Raw genomic sequence first — 12,491 nt, 5'->3', positions numbered from 1 at the left:
CAAGTATGAGTTTTTTCTTTCTTAATATTTTCAGTATCATATATAGGGGTCGGAAGTTAAAGATAGTTTTTCCCAAGTGCCCGAAGGTAAGAGGAACACCATAATATATGTTAATTTCGGGTCATTTTAGGCCAGAAAATGCTTAGTTTTAAGTCATATTTGGCTTATTGGTCCCCATTTCCCTTTAAGTCTTAACAGCTGGTTTTGGTACTTGACCTTTTTTCAACTACAGTTTTGCTGCCCATTCTCAATTAGAAACTCTTAAACATAGTTTTCTGTAATAATCTCTGACAATAGGAACCCTTGAATGACTGGAGCAGGTATAGTAGGTATGACCAGACAGTAGATGCTTGTGAGGATTGTCCTCCAAGTAGTTCAAAATGAACAGCAGAAACAGGGCGACGAAAATGCAAATTTGCAATTTTTTTTTCTGTTCAACATATCACCAGAATTGTGTATTATTTAAATATTATACACATTAAGTGTATCATTATTGATTTTATCATATTTTAAGTATTTTTTTCCAAATTTAGGTCATTTTCTTAATATGTTTAGGCTTTTTAAAAATTTTTTTAGGTAAGGTCTTCAACTTCCAGGCCCTAATGGTACGATACCCAATATGCTGCATAGCAAAATGAAAAGTCTATAATGATATATGTGTAGGAAGAAAGAAAAATATTGTCTAAATGCTCGTGACAGTGGTTTGTTAATATATACGCTACTGATAAACAAAGTTTCGTCAGAGTACCATATTGTCTCGTCTTCAGGTGACGAGAATATGCTGTAGCTGCCTTTTGAGGGGGGGGGGATTGGAATATAGAACTTTGGGATTACTGACCTGGAACGTTAATGGTGCGGTAGAGTAGTGCACGAGTCAGTAATTTTGGGTAAGTATATAATTGCTTTTTCGTTACATGTAACTCTGTTACTTTTCAAGAAGACGTTTACAATGTTGTATTTGAACTGCGTAAGGCACCAAATATATAAACTCCTTTTTTTTCGTTGTATCTCTAATATGCTTTTACATCACCTCTACACTACGAGGAAATCACCTGTGTCCTACATGAAAATCCTCTCGGTACTGCGTGTAAATCAAATGTGCGGAAGGTGTAAATCACTTGTGCAGGACGTGTGCATGGTAGGTATTGCGCATCCGAAGATGTTGAATAGAACCTGTGACGCTTATGTGCATCACATGTACAGGCGTACATTTATACAGATGATGCACATGTTGCATCCGTGCAATTGTACATGTACTACATGTAAATCACCTCTGTCGTTCATGTAAATCAAATACGTGCTACGTGTAAATCAACTGTGCGAAAGGCGTAAATCACTTGTGCAGGACGTGTGCACTGCACATGTACTGTGCACGTGAAGATGTTGAATAGGACCTGTGACGCTTATGTGCATCACATGTACAGGCGTACATTTATACAGATGATGCACATGTTGCATCCTTGCAATTGTACATGTACTACATGTAAATCACCTCTGTCCTACATGTAAATCAAATACGTGCTACGTGTAAATCAACTGTGCGGAAGGCGTAAATCACTTGTGCAGGACGTGTACACTACACATGTACTGTGCACGTGAAGATGTTGAATAGAACCTGTGACGCTTATGTGCATCACATGTACAGGCGTACATTTATACAGATGATGCACATGTTGCATCCGTGCAATTGTACATGCACTACATGTAAATCACCTCTGTCCTACATGTAAATCAAATACGTGCTACGTGTAAATCAACTGTGCGGAAGGCGTAAATCACTTGTGCAGGACGTGTACAATACACATGTACTGTGCACGTGAAGATGTTGAATAGGACCTGTGACGCTTATGTGCATCACATGTACAGGCGTACATTTATACAGATGATGCACATGTTGCATCCGTGCAATTGTACATGTACTACATGTAAATCACCTCTGTCCTACATGTAAATCAAATACGTGCTACGTGTAAATCAACTGTGCGGAAGGCGTAAATCACTTGTGCAGGACGTGTGCACTGCACATGTACTGTGCACGTGAAGATGTTGAATAGGACCTGTGACGCTTATGTGCATCACATGTACAGGCGTACATTTATACAGATGATGCACATGTTGCATCCGTGCAATTGTACATGTACTACATGTAAATCACCTCTGTCCTACATGTAAATCAAATACGTGCTACGTGTAAATCAACTGTGCGGAAGGCGTAAATCACTTGTGCAGGACGTGTCCAATACACATGTACTGTGCACGTGAAGATGTTGAATAGGACCTGTGACGCTTATGTGCATCACATGTACAGGCGTGCATTTATACAGATAATGCACATGTTGCATCCGTGCAATTGTGCATTTACTGCGTGTAAATCACCTGTGTTCTACATGTAAATAACCTCTGTCCTACATGTAAATCACCTGGGTATTGCGTGTAAATCACCTCTATCGTACATGTAAATCACCTATGTGCTACATGTAAATCCCCTCTTTCCTACATGTAAATCATCTGGGTACTGCGTGTAAATCACCTGTGTGCTACGTGTAAATCACCGCTGTCCTAGATGTAAATCACCTGTGCACTACATGTAAATCGAATACGTGTAACGTGTAAATCAACTGTGCGGAACGTGGAAATCATTTGTGCAGGACGTGTGCACTGCACATGTCCTGTGCACGTGAAGATGTTGAATAGGACTTGTGATGTATATGTGCATCACATGTACAGGCGTGCATTTATACAGATGATGCACATGTTGCATCCGTGCAATTGTACATGTACTACATGTAAATCACCTCTGTCCTACATGTAAATCAAATACGTGCTACGTGTAAATCAACTGTGCGGAAGGCGTAAATCACTTGTGCAGGACGTGTCCAATACACATGTACTGTGCACGTGAAGATGTTGAATAGGACCTGTGACGCTTATGTGCATCACATGTACAGGCGTGCATTTATACAGATAATGCACATGTTGCATCCGTGCAATTGTGCATTTACTGCGTGTAAATCACCTGTGTTCTACATGTAAATAACCTCTGTCCTACATGTAAATCACCTGGGTATTGCGTGTAAATCACCTCTATCGTACATGTAAATCACCTATGTGCTACATGTAAATCCCCTCTTTCCTACATGTAAATCATCTGGGTACTGCGTGTAAATCACCTGTGTGCTACGTGTAAATCACCGCTGTCCTAGATGTAAATCACCTGTGCACTACATGTAAATCGAATACGTGTAACGTGTAAATCAACTGTGCGGAACGTGGAAATCATTTGTGCAGGACGTGTGCACTGCACATGTCCTGTGCACGTGAAGATGTTGAATAGGACTTGTGATGTATATGTGCATCACATGTACAGGCGTGCATTTATACAGATGCTGCACATGTTGCATCCGTGCAATTGTACATGTACTACATGTAAATCACCTCTGTCCTACATGTAAATCAAATACGTGCTACGTGTAAATCAACTGTGCGGAAGGCGTAAATCACTTGTGCAGGACGTGTACAATACACATTTACTGTGCACGTGAAGATGTTGAATAGGACCTGTGACGCTTATGTGCATCACATGTACAGGCGTGCATTTATACAGATAATGCACATGTTGCATCCGTGCAATTGTGCATTTACTGCGTGTAAATCACCTGTGTTCTACATGTAAATAACCTCTGTCCTACATGTAAATCACCTGGGTATTGCGTGTAAATCACCTCTATCGTACATATAAATCACCTATGTGCTACATGTAAATCCCCTCTTTCCTACATGTAAATCATCTGGGTACTGCGTGTAAATCACCTGTGTGCTACGTGTAAATCACCGCTGTCCTAGATGTAAATCACCTGTGCACTACATGTAAATCGAATACGTGTAACGTGTAAATCAACTGTGCGGAACGTGGAAATCATTTGTGCAGGACGTGTGCACTGCACATGTCCTGTGCACGTGAAGATGTTGAATAGGACTTGTGATGTATATGTGCATCACATGTACAGGCGTGCATTTATACAGATGCTGCACATGTTGCATCCGTGCAATTGTACATGTACTATACGGATATTGTACGTGCATTGTGCTGTCTGGGTAGAGGTCTAACGTTTTAGAGTCATTTATATATATAACTTATGTGTTTACGTGCCTGCTTTTCACTTTAAATGTTCACTCTTTGAAATTGTTTGAGAATATAAATTTGTACCACTATGGGCGGTTAAATAGTTGCATAGTCGAATTTTTCTTATGTGAAGTGTTGCAACCTTAGAATTTTATTAATCAGGGTTATTGCTTTGAAAGATTAAATGATATATATAGTAGTAGTCCCCCCGTTATGCGCGAATGACTCATCCTCACTCTCTTTTATGACCGGGATTTTTGAAATTCGTTCCCTTTTACGGCTAAGATGAGTGCTTTTGTACCTCGATTCTGATTGGCTGAGAGAGGTCACGTGACGTTAGGCCCCGCCCACGCGGGAAATTCAAATTTTCAGGTCACGTGGTATGACGTCATGAGTCACCCTGCGGGGAAATCCCTCACCAAGATTTTTGAAAATTGTTCCCTTTTACGGGTAAGATGAGTGTTTATGATTGGTTGACAGAGGTCACGTGATCTTAGACCCTGGGATATTTGAAATTCGTTCCCTTTTATGGGTAACATGAATGCTTTGGTACCACGCTGATGATTGGCTGACAGAGGTCACGTGATCTTAGGCTCTGGGATTTAAAAAAAAATTCGTTCCCTTTTTACGGGTAAGATAAGTGCTTTGGTACCTTGATTCTGATTGGATGATAGAGATCACGTGATTTTAGGTCCTAGGATTTTTGAAATTAGGGTGTCCTTTCCGATGTATACTTTGGTATCTCGATTCTGATTGGTTGATAGAGGTCACATGATTTTAGACCCGCCACACAGTGAACAGGTTACATGGGAAAACCCCTCAATTATTTGTTTTATTTTATGTGTAAGATGCGTGTTTTGGTACCTCAATTTTGATTGGTGGATAGAAGTCACATGATCTTACCCCCCCCCCAGTCCATGAGGGAAATACAGAGCGATATGACGGCGATCCATCCTAGACCGGGATTTTAGAATTTAGTTCCCTTTTTATGGTTATGCGTAAAGTTCCCATGAAGGGTTCAACCTCCTCCTTAAATAACCCTTTTTGGTATCATGATATTGTACTGAAGTTTACCTTAAATATTATCGTTCTCTTTGACAGATAAGATGATTACCAGCTTTTTTACCTTGATGGAGATCCTGTCCTTGAATTAGTAGCCTATGTCTCTGGAAGTAACAATGGTGAAAGAGAGGTGTCGCAACACATTGTTGTGAGTTTAAGCGATTTTTTAAACGCTCAGTAAGCGCTTCATTAATGGAAACAGTGTTGCCAGATTTTTTTTTTTACCTAAACTGCTCCGATTCTTTTCGAAACGGTTCCGCAGAGTACAAGAAATTTTAAACTAAAAAATTTTTCGAACTAAAAAAAAATTTCAAAACTAAAAAATTTTAAACAAAAATTTTCAAACAAAAAATTTTCGAACTAAAAAATTTTGAAACAAAAATTTCAAAAAAATTCGAACTAAAAAATTTAAACTAAAAACTTTCGAACTAAATTTTCAAATCAAAAAATTTTCGAACTAAAAGGAATTTAAAAAATTTTCGAACCCAAAAAAAAATTCGAACTAAAAAAATTAAAAATTTTTCGAAAAATATTTTAAACTAAAAACTTTCGAACTAAATTTTCAAATCAAAATTTTTCGAACTAAAAAATTTCAAAAAATTTCGAACCAATTTTTAAAAACAAGTTTCGAACTAAAGTTGTAAACCACATCTAAAAATTTTCAAATCCAATTTTTTTCGAACTAAATTAAAAACCAAATTTTGGACACTAAAAAAATTCTTTAATTATTTTTTCGAACAAAATCATGTAAACCAAATCTTGAATATATTTTCCACCTTAAATTTTCAAGATTACCATTTATTTGAAAACAAGTGTTCAGGGTTTCAAGAAATAATAAAACATATTTTTTTTCAACTTGTTGTATTTTAACGAAAGGTATGTGCTCTTCTCATACAAGTTTATTAACATAATAAATACAGGATCTAGTTTAATGAATATGTTGGACGTGTCATCATCTTCGAATGTTGTAGACGTATCCTGTAAAGAAAAAGAAGAAACGACGGATTACTTTATGAATTTCTTTTTTTCTGAAACAATAAAAACGAGTCAATATTGATAAGAGAGAAATAAAACTTACTCGTAAATGATGGATCTGTTTAGGTTCATCTTCCTCCTCGGGTACGAGATGACAGCATTTTTTTTCACTGATGGATGTTTATGAACTCTTCTGGGTACTGCATTTTTCTTGGTGTTGCTGCTTTATGGTCAAGGTTCCTCCTTCGGTACGAGATGACTACATTTCTTCCACTGATGGTGGTGTTGATGGTTTATGAACTCTTGTGGGTACTTCATTTTCTTCTTGGTGTTGCTGCTTTGTGGTTAAGGAAGGGAAAGAAGAAAAGGAAAAGGAAAAAAAGAAATGGCGGCCTTATTGGGTATTTACAGTTTTTTCTTCTTCATCTTCTTTTTCCAGTTCCATCTTCTGTTTTTTAACGTACCCGTACGGAACCGTATCGTAGGAATTGAGTTCTTTAAATCGACGTTTTGTGTATCGGATACTGTACATTTTTTCTTCCTTTCGTGTGACGATGGTATGGTCTTTAGTCCTGCATATCTTATGGGGGATAGTGATGGTGACTTGTCCACGGCATTGATTTGTAATCATTTCTTTTAGCGTATTGAAATTTAATTGTTGTCCTGCATTGTAGTTTAATGTAAATCCTCTAATTTTACATATGTAGCTGGTGACGTTGGTATCCGGATTGTATATTTCTAGGCTGTAATTTTTCGGTCCTCCACTGACAAATGTCTTGATGTATGCTCGTGGTCCGTAAGACTCCATCTCATCCGATAAGCATCCCAAGTACGTAGAAGGTTTAATGGTTGGCTCCCCGGGCTTCTCCGTAAATATCACAGAATCCGTGTCGAAATATAAAACACGTTCCTGCAACATTTCCAGGTACTTGTACAGTTCCAGACGTGCCTGACATGTTGTAAATGCACCTAACACGACATTGGTGTTTCGGTTTTGAACAGGCACATGTTCATTGTACTCCCAGAACGCATACAACATCGTATCATTGATGGGTACAATTTGATGGAGTTTAATGTCGGGGGAAGTGAGTTTTTCATAAAATTCTTCCGGCCGATCAATAATTGTGGTCTGGCTAAAGTTTGTACGCTGGCAAAGCTTTCCCCATAGAGAGTTCCCACAAAGCTTAGATAAACTTCTTCGTGCAGGATTATTTTCAATTTTGGACGGATCCAATGCAATACCTTCACGCTCCAGGACGGTTTGTATGAATTTTGATTTGTCTTCTTCGGTCACACAGGAACTGGGCCAGCCAGACGCTTCCATTTTTGATTTCAAAAACGTATTGATATATTCCGTGAACAAGCCACCTGTTTTCGTGATGGGATCATATTGTTCAATGTCATAGTCCCAAATTTCAAAAATTTCCACTGGTTGATATCCTAATTCTACTGCTTTCTGGATTTCATATGATACCCATGTTCCAGTGAGGCACCACTCCTGGTCGTTGTGCGTACACGTTGCTGTAGGGTCTGGGTTCATTTCTTCGGCACACGCAGCACACAGTGGAAAGAGTAGTTTCTTGTTACATCGGTAAGGCAGGAGACCGTGATAAAGATGGCGACTTGGTAATATCGACATTTTGATTAGACCATTGACTTTATTTATTGGTGGTATATTTTCATCACCCTGTAGATAAATTCGTGGATGGCCTACAGGGTATTTAGCACACTTATTTATGTAAGGATAAAGCGAGACAATATCGTAATATTTTATTACTTCTCCTGCTTTTTCATCGACTTGGTGGTACAATTTCACGCAATTGGTCCTTCCTCCAAAAAAGCTATCTCTTGGATTTAATGGTCTGCGGTTCATGTACGGGTGATTCTTCAGATACGTCGCCATTGCAGGATTTTGTTTTAAGAACTGATTAAATTCACACTCCCACATTTCATGTACAATGTACCCCAATTCACGCAGTCTTGCATTTTTTCTTTGCGTTCGTTCATAACGGAATTCCATGGTGTCTTCTGGATTGCTGTAGATGGGCTGATTACGGCCTGTAGTAAAACATACTTTACACCCGTGATAAAAGCAGCCGGCATGCTCGTAGACGTGCTCCTCTAACGTCTCAGGATCTTGGTAGTAGCCATCAACATGGAATCCCGCAATAAACACTTCTTTTTGTCGGGCCGCATGTAAGATTTGTTTTTCTTCGGTTTTTTCAATGTAGGCCAGCCATTGCATTGCAGCGATCGATTGGGTACTTCTCCATCGATAGCCATGTGCCGGTAGAATTCCAATGGTATTGGGTTTAAGGAAATTCCGGCGGAATACTAAATTGGAAGCACTTGCAATCGTGATCGTCTCCAAGAAGGGATTCACTTTGGTTTCTGTTTCAAATGACGTCATAAACGAAACGCATGCTTGTCGCAGTACATTGACATCTTGAATACAATACTTGAGAATTTCTTTCTGGAAATCAAACGTGTCATTACGATGATCGTTGTACCACTGCATGAACTTGTTCCTGTCTTCGACGGCCATTTCATCTGCACCATAATACTTTGTTTCTGGAAGTGGTCCAATATACGATTGATTCTCCTTGGTGTTGAAGAAATGCGGGAAGTAGCCTTTGGTTGCGGGTAAATTGAACGCTTTTGACAATTTACTTAATGCCATAGGTAGGAAGTTCAACGAGTCAATGAACGTCAGATTATTCAAGGTTAAACTCAGTATCTTGGTCCCATTTAATATGACGTCAGGTCTCCATTGGCATTGTTCTACCATAGCCTTTAGGATAAAATGCCCATCGTATCCCTTAGCGTTGTGCGCGACACAGAAAATCCTATTTATATTGGGACGACGTTCCCGCAAGTACTGGAGAAAATTATAAACTGGATCCTCTCCTTGGAAAATATGCTGGCGCTGACCACACGTACTGCAAGACTGCTCGATATTAGCGTTTTCAACACATGCATAACATACTTGTTGTGCAACCAATAAATTTGGAATGTGTACATACGTATTATACATACGTGTCCTGCATAGATTCTATATCATAGAATATCAACAAGGCTTTCTTTGCGTGCATGAGTGAAGGAACACCAGGTTTCAAGCATTGTCGATCAGGAAGCATAAAACATTGATGTGATCCTGGAACAATCTTCTTACAAACATTGCAAAAGATCTCATTGCAATCATGAAGTCGTTGTCCTGTATGCACAAAAGAATATACTCTGTAGCATTTAGTACATTGCTTCACCATTTTGCATACAGGTTCCCCATGATGATATACAATATTACGATGATTGTTAAAACATTCTTCGCCGTAAAATTGACGATTGCAGTCTTTGCATAATATCGGCGTTTGGTTCTTGTCGCATAGTGGTCTCTGTAGACATTTGGAGCATGTTACAGGACAATTTTTTACATGTTCATTACGTTTACTATACTTTTTATGGCACGCTTCACAGTAGAACTTGGTTGCAAAACAAGCAGTTAAAGATTGGATGATATCAAAATGGCCAGCCAAACAAATCAAATTTATGGGAGTGCGATTTTCGTCGTTGGGCCCCTCGTACATGATGTCATGACCTGAAAAACTAGTATACACTGTAATTTTATATTCTTTGAGGTATGACTGGAATTGTCGAATTTCATTTACACTGCCACCATGATCCAAATTGACTCCTGCATTTGCACATAATGCATCAACTTCATCGTCCACAATACATTTCGATTGACGTTGATATTGCCAATATCGTTGCATATCTACATTCTTGTATGCCTTCAGGCCAATAGCAATAACAAGGGCGTACGCCAAACACCTTGAATCTTGATTTTTTACTCGTACAATCCCACGCTTGCAACGTAACAATTCTTCATTTTGAAGTATTCCTTGTGCTAAACGATCTCCATATCCGTATCCTCTTGGAATATCCACACGATGAAAATGCACGGTGAATGGTTCATGCAGGAGAAATGCATTGTTACTTTGTAACACTCTTTCGAACGAGGCCCACATCGTTTCCAGTGTCAAGTTTCGTGCTTGGCGAAAACTCACCCAAAATGGTTTATTGGTATTGCGTGGCGATATTACCGATAAACCAACCATCGCCTCATCGTCGACATTGGCTAACAAATGGTCCAGCATTGCTTGGAAACTATTATGTACATACTGTATGATATCGGTTCCTACGGGCGGTGCGTTGAATTGAATTTCGAGCATTCTGCCCTCAATGTTAAATCGTCTATAATGACGAGTGATTTCATTGCGCACAGTAAAACCCGATTCGGCCATGTTAATAAAAGGAGAAAACAAACAAACAGGTACAATTACGGTAAAACAAATATGTAATGTGGGAAAAAAGGAATTGAGCAGCGTGAATTTACTACAAAAGAAAAGAAGAAAGAAAAAATCTTAATCACCTGATAAACAGGAAATCATAACATTCATGATAAATTCTTAACTAAGTAATTCATGTAAAGGTCCTGAGTTTGATTCTCTGGCGGTGACGTTCAGAATCTCCTTATGAAAGCATATGTACTAGAAATCAAAGTTTTTTTTAAAATAATTATGTTACTGAAATGAGTGTTTTATTGCTGTCAAACTCGAGAGCATTACATCAGCATTTAACTGACCTACCATTCTATAGTGATAAAAAGAATGCATGAAATGAATGAATGTTTCATCAGTACTGAGATGTGACAAAGTACGCGTAAGCATTTTTTTTCCACTCACAACGACCTTTAAATGATGCGTTTGCAAGTTGAAGAGATTCATCAAACATTAACGATACCCATGCGTAATTGTCGAAACAAAATCTGTATAGCGTATTTTTTTATTATTATTGTGACTAAGCGGTTAGCGTACATGGTTCGGACGTGGAAGGCCCTGGTTCAAGCCTCGGTGGGTTTGCTTTCCACGTCGGGGCATGTCAAGCCTTTTCTGTAATTTAATATTCTCACGCGTTATCATACATTCTTTTCAAAACTAAGCTAAATGACTGACGTACACACCTCATAATACATAAACGTACATAAATCGTCTATAATGTCGAGTGATTTCATTGCGAACAGTAAAACCCGATTCGGCCATGATTAAAATGAAAACAACAAACAGGTGCGGTAAAACAAATATGTAATGGGAAAAAAGGAATTGAGCAGCGTGAATTTGAGTTGATTTTTTGATTTTTTAGTTTAGCGTCCCTTTCAGCAGCGAGGCTATATGAGACGTGGACCTACTGATTAACGTGGAATCCGAACCACATGAGCTCCCGCCGGGAATCGAACCCTGGTCTCCCACGCCAAAGGTACGTATGCTAACCGCTTAGTCCGGGAAATCATAACATTCATGATAAATTCTTAACTAAGCAATTCATGTAAAGGTCCTGAGTTTGATTCCTGGCGGTGACGTTCAGAATCTCATTATGAAAGCACATGTACTAGAAATCAAAGTTTTTTAAAAATAATTATGTTACTGAAATGTGTGTTTTATTGCTGTCAAACTCGAGACCATTACATCAGCATGTAACTGACCTACCATTCTATAGTGATAAAAAGAATGCATGAAATGAATGAATGTTTCAACAGTACTGAGATGTTAGAAAGTACGCGTAAGCATTTTTTCTACTCACAACGACCTTTAAATGATGCGTTTGCAAGTTGAAGAGATTCACCAACCATTAACGTTACACATACGTAATTGTCAAAACAAAATCTGTATAGCGTAAATCTTTTAACCAAATATTCATGCACTCTTTTTTATTTAAGCGGTTAGCGTACATGCTTCTAACGTGGAAGGTCCTGGTTCAATCCTCGGTGGGGTTTGCTTTTCACATCGGATCACTGTCAAGCCTTTTCTGAAATTTAATATTCTCATGCGTTATCATACATTCTTTTCAAAACTAAGCTAAATGATTGACGTACACGCCTCTGGCCTTGGTTCAATCCCAGGTGATTGCTCGAATATCACGTTAAGCTGAAGGGGCCGCTAAACTAAAACAATGTTTCAAAGGGAATCGAACCATATTGTTCTCAGGCATAGTTTTTAAAATTCTGTAATGTATTCTTTTCAAAACTAAGCGCACACATTTTCTGGCCATGTTCAATTCCCGACGGGCGCTCGCTGAAGGGACGCTAAACCATATCATTTATCGTGCTTACTTTTAATGTGTGAGGTTCCTGATTCGTACTCCCACTTTCCCATTCCACTAATTTCTTCATAGTCTAAATATTTCGTACTAAAAGTAAAACAGTGTATTCGTGATCCGCCCACAAATATAAAATAAAATGATTTTTCGAATCTTGGGTGAAAAATAAAATCTCACT

Source organism: Thermobia domestica, chromosome 11 (genome assembly GCF_964235325.1).
Source record: "Thermobia domestica chromosome 11, izTheDome1.hap1.1, whole genome shotgun sequence".
NCBI classification, from domain to species: Eukaryota; Metazoa; Arthropoda; class Insecta; order Zygentoma; family Lepismatidae; genus Thermobia; species Thermobia domestica.
Note: the sequence above shows the minus strand (reverse complement) of the source record.